Genomic DNA, 17,476 nt, shown 5'->3' on the forward strand with positions numbered 1-17,476 from the left:
AAATCTCTCAATTCACTGCTCAACAAAGGATTTTGTAACCAACTCCCATCCTTCTTCCACACAATAGAAATCAGGGCCCGCAAAAGCTCTTGCCATTTACTTTAGTCAAAATCTGAGTGATACATTGCATAAGTAACAACATAATAGAGCCCTCATATTGTAATATGGATAGATGTTGGCTGTGCTTTGAAAATCAAACATTGTTCCCTTTGACGTTTTGACAAGTAATTTTGACAACAATATACATTTGGCTAACTCATGAATGTAGTACTTCTCATGCTCGGGATTGTGTGGGGTTGGCACTATGCAAAGAATGACAACAATTAGAGAGCTGACTTACATCTGCCAAGTGAACAGATGCTCTTGTAGTCTGGCAGAACAATGCTAAAGAAAGGGAAGGCAAAAAGTGTGAGGGGAGGGCATGGGAGGGTGGGAGAAAAATCTTTTAATCCAAAATAGCACTAATAAAACTAAAAAAGGATGCAGACAAAGGCATGCCACAACTTATTATTGAAAGGTATCTAAAAAGGAAAAGAAAGTTCTTTCTTAGTTCCCTTTTATCATGTACTTCTATTGAATGAAATTCCGGTACACTTGAGACCCACAAAGGATAAAAATCACAATGTTGACACTCTCATTTGCAGAATTGTTATTTAAAAGCTTTGTCAATGGGAGTTTGATATAAGATGACATTCGACCTTAAATTGTCTACATATTTTCATTCTCTAAAATGTTTATCTGTGGAGCAAATAGAACAAAAATAACAGGAACTAAAGCTTTGCTCCCATAAACCTCACATTATTTTTACAGATTCTCTTTGTGGGAACAATGAGATAATTGTCTTCTTTCATTTCCTTGGAGTTACACTACTTACACTGAGTAAAATATGTGTCAAGTTTCAGTGATGAAATGTGGGTGCTTCCTTAGGAGATCTTAATTAAAGAGGCTGCTTGTATGTGTGCTGTGTGTGTATGCATCAGTATGCAAGGCAACATATAAAGATGGGCCTGTTTCCTTGCTGTGAGAAGTATAGAGAACATTTGAGACTGAGTTTAAAATGCTGAAACAGGTCAGCCTGTAGAGTACATCTTGCTTTGTGCAGTTTGCTGGCATAGAAAATTGAACTGTCATAAGGGTTATATGGTGCCAATTCTCTACACTTAACAATTAAAAACTGTGTGTGAGAAAGTGTGTGTGCATGTGCATGTGTGTGTAATCACATTTTTTTGTGTTTTTTACGCAGGGTCTCATATTTGCTAGGCAGGCAATCTACCATATTTACCGTACCACAACCCCTTTGCGCTTTCAATTTTTGGATAGGGTTTTGCACTATTTCACAGAGCCTGCTTGGGACTAAGAGGATTTTACTTACCAGTAGCTGGCTTCACACATATACCTTACCACATCTGGCTTGTTGATTAAAATGAGGTCTTGATAAATCTATACCTGGTCTGCCCTCGGTCAGAGATCCTCCCAATTTCCCTCTTGAATAGTTCATGTTACAGGCATGTATCACTGTGTGCCCTTCCCAAGAAAATGGTATTTAAGTGCTATTCAGACATTTAAAATTTTTCCTCTTTGAATGGCAAAGACATATTGGAACCAAGTATTTGGCTACTTAATCTCTAAACTAATTATAGTATGAATCCTTTATGAAATAATGAGTTAGGTTCTGTGTTCAATACGTAGAACATTTCATTTTATATGCTCTCATTTAAAACTCAATTCCATACTCAGGTGAGTAGAGGATTCTGTTTTCTTACTTTACTGATGAGATAAAGGAGGTGCTCAGATTTCAAAAGATCTACCTGAATATTGTGGGGTGTGCCTATAATTCCAGGACTGCAAGAAGTGAGTAGGTAGGATATGACTCTATAAGAAACATAAACTAAAAATCAAAGTCTAAGAGTATGGCATAATGGGTAGAGTACGTACCTAGCAAGTCTATAGCCCTAAATTCAAACCCAGCCAATACCAACAAAAAGAAAAATAAGAGACTGAATGTCCTTTCCCAAACACACATTTGATGAAATAGGAGCAGAGTTGAAAGCAAGATATATGTAATTCCACATTCTCTTCTTTACGTCTTTCATTAGAAAAGGTAGACTAGGAAACATAATGCCACATAGACAGTAGAAGGTTAGTGACTGAGCACAATTATTGCTCACAGTAGATTAGTGTGAGAGCTGTAGATGGCTTTGCCAAGTGAGATCTGGATGTAGGAAAACCATTTTCTGTTTGTATTTTTTTTATTCAGTCAAACCAATACTCCTTCCTCCAGGGATGTGGGACATGTACCCTACCTGTTTGAACAAAGATAAGCAAGATATTTGAATGACAAGATAGACATCTGTTTAACAGAACTGTGTACTGTGTTTATTGTGAATGATAAGAAACATTTTTGGAGACGGCTGAGAATACTTAGGTTTCAGTTGCTTTTCTGGAGTAGCTAGATAACAATTTTTTACCTCTTTTCTTTTGTCCATAGGATTGCTTGGCTAATTAAATAATTTAATGGGTTCCAAAGAACAAGATTCATATGTCAGATTCAAGTAAATAGAGATCAGAGAAATAGTGGAAAACAAGAACTTGGCCCTCAGCATCTTTACCTAATATTATTTGAAAATTCTTATTATTAGAAGGTACACCAAGATACTTCTTTAGTGTCATTGAATATCAATTATTTAAATAAATACATTATTTATAAATACTTGTACCAAGGTATTTCAATTCAAAATATCCATCAGGCATTTCATTTTTTTAAATATATATTTTACCATGATTGTAGAGGTGACATACAAAGGGGTTTCAGTGGCATGAACCAGGTGAAGAGTACAATTCTTTTTTGAAGGGGAGACATGACCCACCCCCTTGCTCTCTCCCAGTTTCTCCTTCTCATCCCTACACACAAGGTGCACAGTGCATTTTCCACATAATGTCTAGGGAGTACCACTGTTGTATTGGTTCACCTTTTGTTTCAACTTTTCTGTAATCCCCTCTTACCCTCCCAAAGACCAATAAACTAACAAACAAGACAAAAGGAACAAATAAGAACAGCAACAACAACAGGACAACCGAATTTTCTTATATCTTTTCCGTGGATTTCATTTCATAAAATATTACTTTATATGATCATATACACATAGATTTTAAGCCTTTGTGATCAGCTTCTATGCATAGCCTCCTTTGGTCTCACTGTGTGAATGTCTAATTAATGATACTGCACCATTCATAAAGAAATGGAAAGCCTTGGAAAAATACATTTAATGAAGTAATCCAGAGCCATGGAAACATAGGTTGCATGGTTTCCCTCATTTGTGATAACTACAATGTACCTATAAATCTACAAATAAACTCACTGAATGGTTAGAAAAATACAGTGGGATATGACAAATTATACAATCAAGCATTTAAAAATGTTAATCTGCATTACCTATTTTTTCAATTAATGCCTAAGGAAATATCACTACTAAAAGTAGTTCCAATATAAAATTTAGAACAACTGCCTATTTTTTCTAGATTATTACAAAAGACATGTACAGTCTTTCTTATAATCATAATAGTATGCATCAGTGCAATTCCCCAATTTCATGTGTGGTAAATTGTATTGGTAAATTTGCTGTGTGGACAATACAAAACTTCACCTAAGAAAAGTGGATATTTTTTCCTGAAAATATGGCATTTATGAAGTGTTGAGTTTGTAAGTATGAATGTCCATTTATATAACACTCTAAAATAATATGGCACTAACCTGCTAGCTAGAGTTGTTACCTATGCAATGTCTCTGCTTTAAAAAAACATAATAACTGCTGTATTTTGGATATTTTCTTTGATTTTTCTCTTGATTTAACTCACCAAATATTCAGTCGTGGGGCTTGAATTCTGGGCTTGGGCGCTATTCCTGCGCTCTTCAGCTCAGCGCTCTACCTACTGCTTGAGCCACAACACAGCTTCTGGTTTTGTAGTTGTTAATTGGAGAGAAGAGTCTCACAGATTTTTCTACCCAGGCTGGCTTTGAACCATGATCCCCAGGTCTCAGTCTCCTCAGTAGCTAGGATTACAGGCGTGAGCCACCGGCGCCAGGCATAGCTTGCCAAATATTCCTAAGCATGTCTTACAGATATTTGTTTTAACATATATCATAGTACATATGTTTTATATAATATACAGTGAATAAAGATCACAAATTGTGCTTCTAATTTTATTCACGAACAGCTGCTATCCCATACTATATGATTTCCTGTTAGTCTAACTCTCTAGGGATTGAAAGATAGCAGATCAGACCAAATTGTGTTAATGAAGAGGTTATAAAACTAAAGCAATTTGCTCATTGAGAGATCCCTATGTAAGATAAACACAAACTTCAAGACATATCCTTTATGATACAATTTCACCCTTTTTATGAGGGGACGGAGGAATTATGTCTTGTTTCTTATCTTTATATTTGTGGAATAAAAGGGATAGAGAAATAAACTAATAAATGGCAAGTTATTTATAACTCTAGAATCCATGTTGTCTAACTACAAAAGTCTGAACTTTACATCTCGTATATTTTTAATATAATTTCCACTCATTCTTTATTGCCTTCTCTTTGCTTCTTTTTTGGTGATCACTATGTTCTAAAGTAAACAGTCATCACAGAATTATTTCTCTTTAGGTGAGGAGCTTGTCTCCATCTTCCCTTTTATAAAATCACACCCAGGTTTCACGTTTTCATTCTTACTTCTTCCTCTCCTGCTTCCTTCTCCCTCATGGATTTACCACTCAGGCTCTTTCTTCTTGTTTTCTATTTTTTAGCCTTTGGCTATTTCTTTGGAAACCTTGAGTAAATCTCTTGCTATCTTTTCCCCAGATAATTCAGCCCCCTTTAACCTTGGGTCATGGGCGTTTTTCCATCAATATCAGCTTTCATATTATAAAATCTATCTCATCTTTTAAAAATAATATTGCAGTTACTCTACCAAAATATGGATTAGATAAGGGCTCAAACATGTCTTTGAGGGAAGAGATACATTTTTATAGTACCAGTCCTTTCTCTGCCTTGAGCCTTTCTTTCATGTGTTATTTTTGTCGTCTTTTCTCGAAAACTGGACACTATGAGCCCTTGAACTTCCTTCCTGATAAAACTGATGGCAATGATAAATTCATAAGAACTTAAAAGTTAGTAAGGTATGATTCTATCTTTTGCATATGTATGAATTTACTGAGATTTGTCATTATAACACTTCTTGCATAACAATTCTATGCTATAACCTGTGTTTTATAGAAAGAAAACAAAGGCACAGGTATTTGTGCACTTGCCAAGCTACTACACAGATGATTTTGTTCTTCAGCTTGGACAGCTCAAATCTGGCTAATATTCCAGAAAAGATATAAAATAAATTAAATGACATTTACTCTTTTGTTCCATATTATGGTTTAGTGATGGTGGTATTAATTAGTTTAACTTCTTTAATTACATAATCAAAAAAGACTTTCAAATTCAGAGCCAATAATCTTTTGATTCTTTTTTTTTTCTTTTTGCCATTCATAGGCCTTGGGTGCTGTCCCTAAATTCCTTTGGCTCAAGGCTAACACTATACCACTTGAGCTACAGCACCACTTCTGGCTCTTTCTGTTATTCATTGGAGAAAGGGTCTAATGGGAAATTTTCTGCCCAATCTGGCTTCCAACCCTGATCCTTAGATCTCAGCCTCTCAAGTAAGTAGGATTACAGGTCTGAGCCATCAGTGCCCAGCTGTCATTTGTTTCTTTGGTAACACTTCCATGGATATGTATGCAGTGTCAGACTTAGATATATTTCCTGCTAATTTTCTACTGCAATTGGTTGGTCCCTGTGGTAGCAAGTGAAAGGGATTCATTTGATTTACCTGTAACTCCTCCATTAGTCCTTGCACCTGCCAACTTATTATTACTGCTTTATTCAGCAAATAAGTACTCAATGCTATCTGGTCCCCAAACACCATGGCTGTTCCTGTTTTGTTTGGAAAGAAGAATGTGATACAATTCTTATCCTTGGGGATCTCACAGTATTTGGGAAAGCTAGGCACACAAATAGCTTGTTAGGGAGCAATGTGATGAATGTCACACTAGATATATGAGCAGATTGTTGTAGGAACATAAAGTGAAAAAATAAAAGACTTGTTTTAGTCGATGTCTTGGGGAATCTAATGAATGCCTTACAATGAGAACCAGATTTTGTGGAAATGTAAGATTTTGTGTCATTAGCCTAGGCAACAGGAAATAGAACAAACATGTTCAGAAGCCTAAATAGGCCAAGTATAATGGGAAATTGTTGGAAATGTTCGGTTTCTGAGGTACCAGGCACTCAATGTAAATTTTAAAGTGACTTATATAAGATGCTGCCAATAGAAAGGCCAACGACCTGTTCTGAAGCTACCATCCTGAAGAGTCTAAGTAATATTTAAGTAGTAGCATAAGATTGTACCACCTTTGAGGTGAGTAATGAAAAAAAAAAACTACAAGTAGGGAACAATATTAAGAAATCAGTAGGCATCATGAAACCATGGTAGAAAGGCAGAGTCGTCAGGATAAGAAAAGTCTTCACTTGCAGATATGAAGGACTGGGTAATGGAAGTGCCCACGGATACACAAGAAGATGGCAGGAAACACAGGGATGAGAGATGCTTTGAAAGGAGCTGACAGGCACCCAATTTCCAGCATGTTCAAATTCATGTATTCTCCCTGGAAAAACATAACACATCTAAATCTAGGACTGGTGTGTGGGAGGGCTGAGGGGTGAGTGAGACATACATGGGAAGAGTTGAAATCAAATGAGGCATCATTGAAGCCAAGACAAACCCAAATAGAAACAATGAAAGAGAAACATCTCAGAAGGAATGGAAAAGAGGGAAGGGAACTAAAGTGAAATTAAAGTGGCAATCTTAATTCATCTCACCAGTGACAAGTTAAAGAACACTCAATGGAATGACTGATGGATTTAAATTTTAAAACATATGTTTTGTGACATTTCTTTAATAGCATTGGTGCCAAAATACTGAATTGCTTATATGATAGATTGAATATTTGTTTTCCTTGCATAATTATCTCCTCCTTTGAAAATTTGTTCTTTGTAGCAAGGATATTGCTAATACTTTTTTATGATTTTAAACTCAGTATTTAGAATGTGTGTGGTAACATGCTTATTATCATATATAATGTATGTATTATAAATGAATATGTGTAATATGCTTCTTAATTGATTTCAATTATTTTTATTTGGCTATAAAATGAATATAATTTAAGTTGCATTTGTTTTCATCATTTGAGGTCTTAAAAACTGTTGTGTTGTGAGTTAATAGAAAATGAAGTTCATATGATTTTATAAACTACTCATATTTTACATGTTCCAGTATCACCATCCCATAATCTTAGTTACTCAGAAGAAGTAGCTAGGCTTATGAATTGAAGCCAGTTTAAGCAGAAAAACCCAACTCTTTTCTCAAATTAGCCAGTCATATAGTGGAATTACAGATCTGACTTAAATCATGAAGCCCTAGCAATGTGTGAAAGGCCCAGAGTCCAAGCCCAAGTACCAGCACTGAAATAAATAAATGATAAGTAAATAAATCAATTTATTTACTTTAAATGTAAAAATCTCAACAGTTCTGCCAGCTAAACATTCACAAGGGAGGTTCTGAATCTGTCCTTTATAAAACCTTCCATTTTTGATAAAAATCATGGTACTAAATCATGGTAAAGAATACTAAAAGACTCTGATATTGTATATGATATATAAACTGCAAAAAAAAACCCTATATAAGCCAATTGATGGGTATTTATTGTTCCTAACTTCAAAAATCATCTTAAATAGCTCAGAATTAGCCAAAATGAAATTGATTCTTAGCTCTTTGCAATCTCTTAGCAATTGTTCCTCATGTTTTGTTATCTACAATCAAACACAATAGAGAAATTAAAGAATAAAATCTGCTAAGTAGCATGGAAAATAAAAATAAAATTGGAATAGTCGATTACTTACAGATAAGCTCACTTATTCAACCACATTGATTTTGTTTACCTACTATATAACAACCTCTATTGTATGTGCATGGGAGAGATTCAGCCAAGTATTCATGTTTTATCTGATAATAGAAGTTGGATGCACCAGGTGCTGCTGGCTCACACCTATAATCCTCATGCTCAAGATGCTGTGATCTCAGAATTGTTATTCAAATCCAGCCAAGGCAGACAAGTTGGAGCTGGAGGTGTCATTTAAACTTCAGAGCACCAGCTCTTGATAAAAAAAAAAAAAAAAAAAAAAAAAAAAAAAAGGATAGTAACAGACTCCGAATTCAAGCCTTGGTACAACCACAAAAAAAAAGAAGAAAAAAATTTTGAGAGAAAGTGTAAGAGATAGAGAAAAAAGGAGGGGAAGAGAAGAAAGGAGGAAGCAAAAGAGAAAGAGAAAGAGGAGTAGAGGAGGAGGAGGAGGAGAAGGAGGAAGAAGAGGAAGAGGAAGAAATGGAAGTTGTTAAGTTGTATTAAAAAGATAATTTGTAAATATCTCTTTAGTAGTGATAGCAGAGAGAAAGCAAGTGTCCCTTTGGAGTCCTTCCTAGGAGAAGGTTAATTTTTGTAGTAAGTAAATGCATGCTTAGTCACACACTGGGTCTTTAGATCAGCAGACTTTGTAACACAGCCTTGATGTCTTGAGGTACAAATGCTTTCATTCTGTAGACTAGAATGAAACCTGCTTTCATCTGAACAAAATGGTCCACTGTACAATTGTATAATTATTCAAAAATTGAAAGGCCATGAGTGTGATATAAACCCCACAAAGATGTCTTATTTTCAGTTGTTCCACTACAGTATGAAAAATTGTGTATGAAAATGTAATTGTATATTCATATGCAAACCCCCAAAACAAAATTCATTTCCTATTTTACAGTGTTGAACAATAATAAAAATAGACTGAAGAGCCAAATATAAAATAAAATATTGTGCAATTCTATGCCAGATGTAAACCATAGGAGAGAGAAGTTTTGGGATTTGGTGTTAGGTAAAAAGTTCTTGGCTATAACAAAGTAGTTTATAAAAATAAAATTAAATACATTTTTTCAATATTGTGACTTTTCTTCAAACCAACTGTATAGTGATAAAGTGAGCCACAGATAGAGGAAAATACATAGGTGTCATTTACCTGATGTCAGAGTTGTATATAACTTACTAACATATTTATAAAACTTGATACAAAAAGAAAACATAAAATTGCTTGCTTTTAAATATGGATTACAATGTATAAACAGATACCCCACCAAAGAAGATACATGGATACCAAGTATGTAGTTGAGAAGTCCATAGCATTTTTGTTATTACAAAAATGCAAAATAAAAGTTATGAATATAACACAACAAATCACATCAAATAAGAGAAACTGAATATCCCAGATATGATTAGATTATGGAGAGAGAAGAATTTTCATACACTTCAGATAGTATGCAAAATTAGGTTCTTTGGAAAATGATCTGGAAGAAATATTTCTTTAAAATTTACATTTAATATATTATCCTGCCCATTATTTTCAAAAGCATTCACCACAGAGAAAAAAATCTATAAGCAAACAATTACTTATACACAAATGTTCATCTTGAGTTTATTTATAATAGCCCAAATCTTGAAACAACTCAAATGTTGGTAAACTTATAAATGAATAAACAAACTGATCTGTTCATATCCATGCCACTTGCATTAAAAGGAATGAAGTATTAATTAAGTATTAATAAGCCTCAAAAATAATTATTGGGAATGAAAGAAGACAGGGAAAAATGAGTACATATTGAGTGGGACTTCATGTATCATTTAAAGAAAATGAAATAAATATTGACAGAAAGTGAAACAGTGATTGAAAGAGAGGAGCTAGAGCTAGGTATCTTAAAAGGGGAAAGAAAACTTTGGGTTGCTATAAATAAATTCTGTGGCTTGTGGTGATTGCTCAGCCTAAACAAGTAAAGTTAATATATGTCAAACTGTATGAAGTAGATTGGTTGAAGACAATGTATTGCTAAAAATCTCACAATCTAGAATTCATTGTTCTGATTTCCAAATTAGACTTTTGGAAGTGTCCATATTCCACAATGTTTTCTCTCTGTGATATGCAGATGTATGTCTGTGTATATATTTTATGGACTGTTTGGATGCAAATCAAACGAATGATTTTCTTACCAATAATTGTTGATTCAAACTTATAAAAACTCAAGTCAGTTGTCTGCTTTTAATGTCTGAGTTCATATCTAAACTAAATAGTAGTAGTAGTAATAGTAGTAATAGTAGTAGTAGCTAAGAGTGTGGATCATATGTGAACCACTCTTTTTCCTCTGGGCAGAAATATCATCTGCATGGCCAAAATCATAGAGTTTATATCTATTGAATTCACCATTAACAGAGGATTCATTAAGCTATTAGTGTTGAAGAAGCAATAGAACTCTATGAAATGTGGATTTAGAATTTGAGAATGCTGTGGCACAGGAGATGGCAGAACTGTCTTTCCTCAACTCTTTTTCTACAGTGGTAGATACACGTATGGTTAATCAAAAATAAAATGTGCCAAGTGCACATTGTGCCAAGTGCCAAGTAGCTTATGGTTGCATTCCTATGTACTCAGAGGCTGATATCTGAGGATCATGGTTCAAAGCTAGCCCAGGTAGGAAAGTCTGTGAGACTCTTATCTCCCATTAACCATCAAAAATTCCTGGAACTGGAGTTGTGGCTCAAGTAATGGAGATTAGCCTTGAGTGAAAAAGCTAAAGAATATCATCCAAATGAAAATGGTGATTATACAATAAAATTTGAAAATTGAAGATTTAGCCAATGCATATGTCATGATTAGGTTGTTATGAAAAAAGTGCAATTATGATTGAACTTTTGATTGTTTTACTTTTCCTTTATACTTTACAAGAATTGAATCTTTGGGTTTAGTCTTACATGTATTTTGCACTTACTTGTACAGCTCTGTCAAACTGTACAGGCCTGGAGTATAATTATATACTAGCTGATTTAGATGAAGGATGCAATAGACCAAAGATCACAGGAAAGATTCTGATATGAACTGTCAATATACACACAGTGACTTAGAACAAAATGAAATTGCAAGGTGTCCCCTTAAAAAGCGAAGGGCCAGCCTCTATTTCCATGTTGGAATAAAAAGTGGGAATTGCCTATTGGACTAAAACATGCTACAGTTGGTACAGAATCTAGTGTATTGACAAGTAGAATCTCAGCTAAGTGGATACAAAACCAACACTGTGAAACCATCAAAACCACTCTGCTGTTTGGCACTCGTCCCTTACCTAGTTCCAAAGGCCTGATTTCACTAATTTGAGTACTTGAATGTTGAAGTTTCCATTTGCATATGTGGAAGGAACTACTGAGCCATAAGATTTGTTTTTAATCTACTGCGCTCTGACTTGCTTCAATAGCCCTGGAGTTGTGGGACTGAACCAAAGGCATTCAATTGTCTAAACCAATAAAGAAAGATTTTTTAGGGTATAATAAGAATTGCATGTCTTATCTATAATAATTCCCTATGTTCTGTCAGGGTCATAACTTGATTATAATACTCGGAGTCCAAAATTCTATAGAAACGTCTTGTTTCACATATCCCTTTCTGACTTGATCATCACAGTCCTGTGAGCCAGGGATTATGATTCCTGTCTATGCTTGTGGATATTGAATCGCAGAGGAGACAAGAATCTTAACAAAGGAAACAAAATCTTCACAGAAGCAGTAGCCAGGATTTTGATCAAACCTCAACCCTTTTTGTAAGTATTGAAAAATACTTGGAAGTCAAGCTGGACTTGAAGATCAAATCTCTTGACAATCTAACTTGAGATGTGTAGAAGGTGCAAAGATTTCTGTTTCTCAAGTTGGCCCTGGCCTGTTGTACTCTGGGGTCTATTGTCTCAGGGCTGTTTGGAATGTATGCATTTACTCAGCAGCAGGACTGCCATGAGTTCCCATATTCAGAAACTCTAAATCTTTCTTCCAGGAATTCCTGGAGTGTTGTAGGGCTATAAAGTGCTCAAAAGATGAAACTGAGGTGATGTTAAAAAGGAGACAAGAATGACTTTATCCTAATTTTTAAGAGGCTTTGGGGAAGAGCATAAGTAACAGTACAACCCTTACTTGCCTTGCTTGCTCACAACCTATTCTCCTAAGGTTTTATCTTAGACAAAGAAGTAATAAAAATAATAAGCCACCTGGATTTTGGGACATTTTACTGCTCAGAGTTACATGTTTAATAGTCTTAGTTCAGTCCTTGTTTACAAAGTCTTTATGCTTTTTTTTTTTGAGAAACTATATTTATAAGACAAGTGTAAGTAACTGATGATATAACTTCGTGAGCAATTGTATCATTCTTATAGGAGAGCTGTAAGGAAAAACTTAGTCTCAGCAGCAAAAAAATGTGATGTAAAGGTGCTATGCGGGCTGGGAAGGTAGCTTAGTGGTAGAGTGCTTTCCTAGGCCCTGGGTTCAATTCCTCATTACCACATGAAAAGAAAAGGCTGGAATTGGCACTATGGTTCAAGTAGTAGAGAGCTTGTCTTGAGCTGAAGAGCTGAGGGACTGCACCCAGGCCTGGAGTTCAAACCCCACGACTGATTTGAAAAAAAAAAAAAGATGCTATGCATTCTTTTCACTACTCTGATGAGTTCCACACTTATTTATCTGATTCATATATTTTCTGAAATATTCAGCAGTCATCAGCTAAACAATGCCTCTGATTTGGTTTCAAAGCACTTGGCCAAGGAAGAGGAATACAATGCATTATATAACCAACAATAATCAAACCTCTGTAATCACTGAAGGAAACTCTGAGATTGTTTGGATATCCACTCTTCTTTATGTATGTTTCTCAACATCATCTGGGCTTCCGTATTCAGTGATGAGAGCTATTGGTAGGAATGATGTTGAAAGACAGAATGTTTTGTGGGAAAAATAAGAACATTCAAACGGGGCAGATCTATCCCTACCTTAGTTTCTTCAATGACATCAACATTTCCTTATTCAGACTATAGATTATTTCCTGTTTCAATTACAATTAGCTATAGATGGAAATTCCTCGGGAAATGTTGGGGTGGCTCATAATTTTTCCGAGCTCTTTTCTGTTTTTATTTTTTTTCTTGTCTGATTTTAGTGATTATGTATGTTTGTTGAGATCTCTTCTCAGCTAAGAAGTCAGGGTGACTTCCAGTGTTGTTCCAATATCATTCATCCCAAATTTTCACTAATCATTGGGGAACTAGGACTAGCTGTGAAAACGGTGAAAAGGGTGAAAAATGGTGAAAAGGGGACAAAAATGAGTGTTCCATTTCCTAACAAATGGGGCAATGTCATTCTTTCTGATGGAGGCATAGAATTCCATTGTGTATACATACCACATTTTCTTGATTCATTCATCTACTGAGGGACATCTGGGTTGATTCCATATCTTAGCTATGGTAAATAATGCTGCAATAAACATAGTCATGCTGGTAGCTTTAGTATGATCCTGTTTGTGATCATTTGGGTAAATGCCCAAAAGTGGGATTGCTGGGTCATAAGGGCGCTCTATGTGGAGTCTTTTGAGGAACCTCCATACTGCTTTCCAAAGTGGTTTAACAAGTTTACACTCCCACCAACAATGCAGTAAGATTCCCTTCTGTCCACATTCCCTCCAGCATCTGTTGTTATTAAAGTTCTTGATTATAGCCATTCTAACTGGGGTGAGATGATATCTCAATGTTGTTTTGATTTGCATTTGTTTTTATGGCTAGAGAGGTTGAGCATTTCTTTATGTGTCTGTTGGCTATTCTTAATTCCTCGTCAGAGAAGTTTCTCTTTAAGTCTTCAGCCCATTTATTTATCAGGCAGTTGTTTCTTTGAGGATTTGTTGTTGGGGGATTTAATTTCTTGAGTTCCAAGTATATTTAGATATGAGACCCTTGTCCATTGTATGGCTAGTGAAGATCTTCTCCCAATTGAAGTAAGCCAGGCCCAAAGAAACATAGGTCCCATGGTTTCCCTTATTTGCAATAGCAAGTATATGTCTGGGACAAGCAGAAATGGTCAGATAAGATGATGTTAAGCAAAATGAATCCCAAGATATGGACACAAGTGGTGTTTTCTTCCTTGCTATTGTTTCTAACGTATTTATAAGGTACCATGTGATTTTTTTTGTTGCTTTGTATGTCCCTCCCCTATGGTATAACCCCTGTTTTCACTGTATTTGATGTTGGTATAATTTGGGAAAGGGAAGGGAAAAAGCAAAATGTTTAAATAAGGATACAGATTGATCCATTGCAACAATGAGATGTTCAAGACGCTATGTTGAAAAACCAACTTTACAATTTAGGAGGAGGAGGGTGGGGGAATAGGAGGGTGGGAGGGTGTAGTTGAGGAGGTGGGAGGGAAGGGATGGTAGGGGAAAAACAAAGGAGGAGGCAACAATGCTGGATAGGAAATATACTCATTACCTTGCTCATGTAACTGTAACCCCTCTCTATAGTATTTTCACTATTAAAAACGTATTAAAAAAAGAGTGTTCCAAAAGAACTAAATTTTTCTATGCTCAGCTTATTTCACACATTATAATATACATAACTAAAGCAAGAGTCTATATGAGAAGTAATTGTGCAGACATGAATACCAGAAAGCATAGCAAACAATAGGCTACTATATAACTACTCAAGAATACATTCTGAGTAGCAATGCAAGACCATACCATTGCTCTAGTGGGTGGGAAATTAGTAGAAAGGAATGAAGAAAATTCGGAATCAGAGGCACGGTTTCAAAATTAAAAGTCAAGTGGGTCACCTGTAGCTCATGCCTATAATCCTAGCTATTCAGGAGGTTGAGATCTGAGGATCACAGTTCAAATCCAGCCTAGGCAGGAAAGACTGTGAGACTCTTATCTCCAGTTATCTACCAGAAAACTGGAAGTGACTCTGTGGCTCAAGTGATAGAGTTCTCACATTGAGCTGAAGAGCTCAGGGACAGCACCTATGCCCAGAGTTCAAGCCCCACAACCAAAGTCCCCACCCCCCCAAAAAAAGAAAAATTAAAAGTCAATATAGCTAGCAACTTGTGGAGGCTAAGATTTAAACAGAACTTGTGTCACAAAATAAATCACGATATTTTCATCATTTTCTGTATAGCACATTGTTCTTCATATATTTTACATGTGTAAAACTAATTTTAGTTTTTAGATTAAAGGTGTCTCACACCTTTAATCCTAGATACTCAGGAGGCTGAGATCTGACAATCATGATTCAAAGCCAGCTAGAGCAAGAAAAGTCCATGAAATGCTTATCTCCAATAAAATACTCAGAAAATGGTGGAACTGGCACTGTGGCTCAGGTGGTAGAGCACTATCCTTGAGTAAAGAAGCTCAAAGAAATGCCCAGACCCAGAGTTCAAGTGCTAGGACCTGAAGTAATTATTCTTCTTCCTCTTCTTCTTCCTCCTCCTCCTCCTCTTCCTTCTTCTTCTTCTTTTTTTCTTCATCATCAACATCATTATCACCAGTATTATTATTTTCGTTTCACATATTCCTCATGTATTTACTGAATTTTCAGTGCAACCTGAATGTTGGATTCATTGCATGAGTGTGAGTCTGTTATTTGGTAGTTTAGTATCTTGATCTAATTATTAGGCTTTTCTGACATAGTTTCATCTCATGTAATATAAACTTTATCAATAGTATATTTTAGGTGCTATGTTGTGGAGTAAATGTGATGGTAGTTCTAATTTGTTCCAATTATTGCTGCAATATACTAAGGGCAATGTAGTTAGTCTTACTGCTGTCATCACTACTCTTTTTGTTACTGGATTTTGTGCAATTGTATATTATAAATCACCTATGGTCTTTGCAACTCTTGATAAATTCTCTATTGAGAAAGGAATGACTAGAAAATAAAAGTAACACACATGAATATGAAATTTTTCCAGCAGAATATATTTTGAGGTGGTTGGGGAAAGATGCTATAGGAACAGCATTGGTACATTTTTCTCTTCTTCTACTTAAGTCATCATACCTACTACCACATTTTTATTTTATATATTATTTTAGCCTAAAGTACAGAAATCATTTCTGACTGTGTCCAAATAATCAGGTATGTTTAAGCACATCATTAATAAGCTCAATCTTGTATTTGATATGAAAAATTACCATGTGTTTCATCGGTCAGCCTTTGATATATATTAGTACGAATATTCTCTTTCCCTCACTTTCTCTTTCAGAACAATGTAGAGCTCTGAAAATAAAAACAACAATGGTCCCTGACATCAAGGGTTCAGTGGACTCTGTGCTATCATAAAGTCTTCTTATAATGCATTCTAGTCTTTGTAAGAGAATCATGGCCCTGGATTATGGTCATTTTTGTAGCTGATTAAGATGGATTAATAAAGGAAGTAAATATTGAATGATATGTGTTTTCATGTAACACACAGGCAAGAAATTCATAGATGGAACTGAGAATCTCTGATGGAAAAACTTCAGTAACAGTCTTACCTAACTTTTTTGAATGAGTTATTCAAAACTAAGTACTATTGCTGGGTTATTTTAACTTATCTTTGCACAATAATAATGAGAAAAAGTTTCAAATTTTTGTCCCCATGAACTAGAGAGATATGTTTCTATCCATAGACAATCATAGCGTTTTCCTAGTGAAAGTATATAGGATATGTATGAGGAATTCTTACAGTTTAATATTGAAATGATAATCCACTTAAAAACATAAAATATAAAAATAAGAGTTTCCCAATGCAAGGAATGTAAATGGTGAATAAACACAAGGAAATATTTAACACCAATGTAAATATGAAAGATATAACTAAAAGGCTATAGTGATACTGCGGTGAGGGCTACTTAAAGAGCAATGAGAAATTACAATCTTCCAAACTTGGCAAAGCTATGGAAGGACTGGAACTCTGAGACATTGCAGGTGAGATTGTAAAGTAAGGATCAGTTTTGACAGTTTTATAAAGTTCAACATACAGTTACCAAAATACCTAGCAAATTTTATGGCTATGAATTCACTTGAGTCTTTTAGATCTATCTACAAAAAAACCCAACAACTTGGACACATGTATTCAAAGAAGCCATTTTCAGCATATTGTCAGGCTGCAAATAAAAAATGCCCATCAGTAGGTGAATGGATAAAATAAATTATGGTATATTCATAATGGAGTACTATTCAGGTATACAGAGAAATGAAATTTTGTCGGTTAGCAACCAAATAGCTGATGTTATAAATAACAGTTAACATCTTTAATGTATGGTTACATTTACAGAATTATCTATCCAGAGCAGGTAAGATTAATATTTGGTGATAGGAAAAGAATTAAATGATTTTCTAGGAATGGAGCTTGGCCTTCTGTCTGCACAGAGATACAAGAAATTTCTGGGAATGGTGGAAATAGCCATGACTGTGGTAGAATAGTTTGTCTTGATTGTGGTAATTATTTATGAGTATAGATC

Source organism: Dipodomys merriami, unplaced genomic scaffold, assembly GCF_024711535.1.
Source record: "Dipodomys merriami isolate MVZ:Mamm:240054 unplaced genomic scaffold, mDipMer1.0.p SCAF_1, whole genome shotgun sequence".
NCBI lineage: Eukaryota > Metazoa > Chordata > Mammalia > Rodentia > Heteromyidae > Dipodomys > Dipodomys merriami.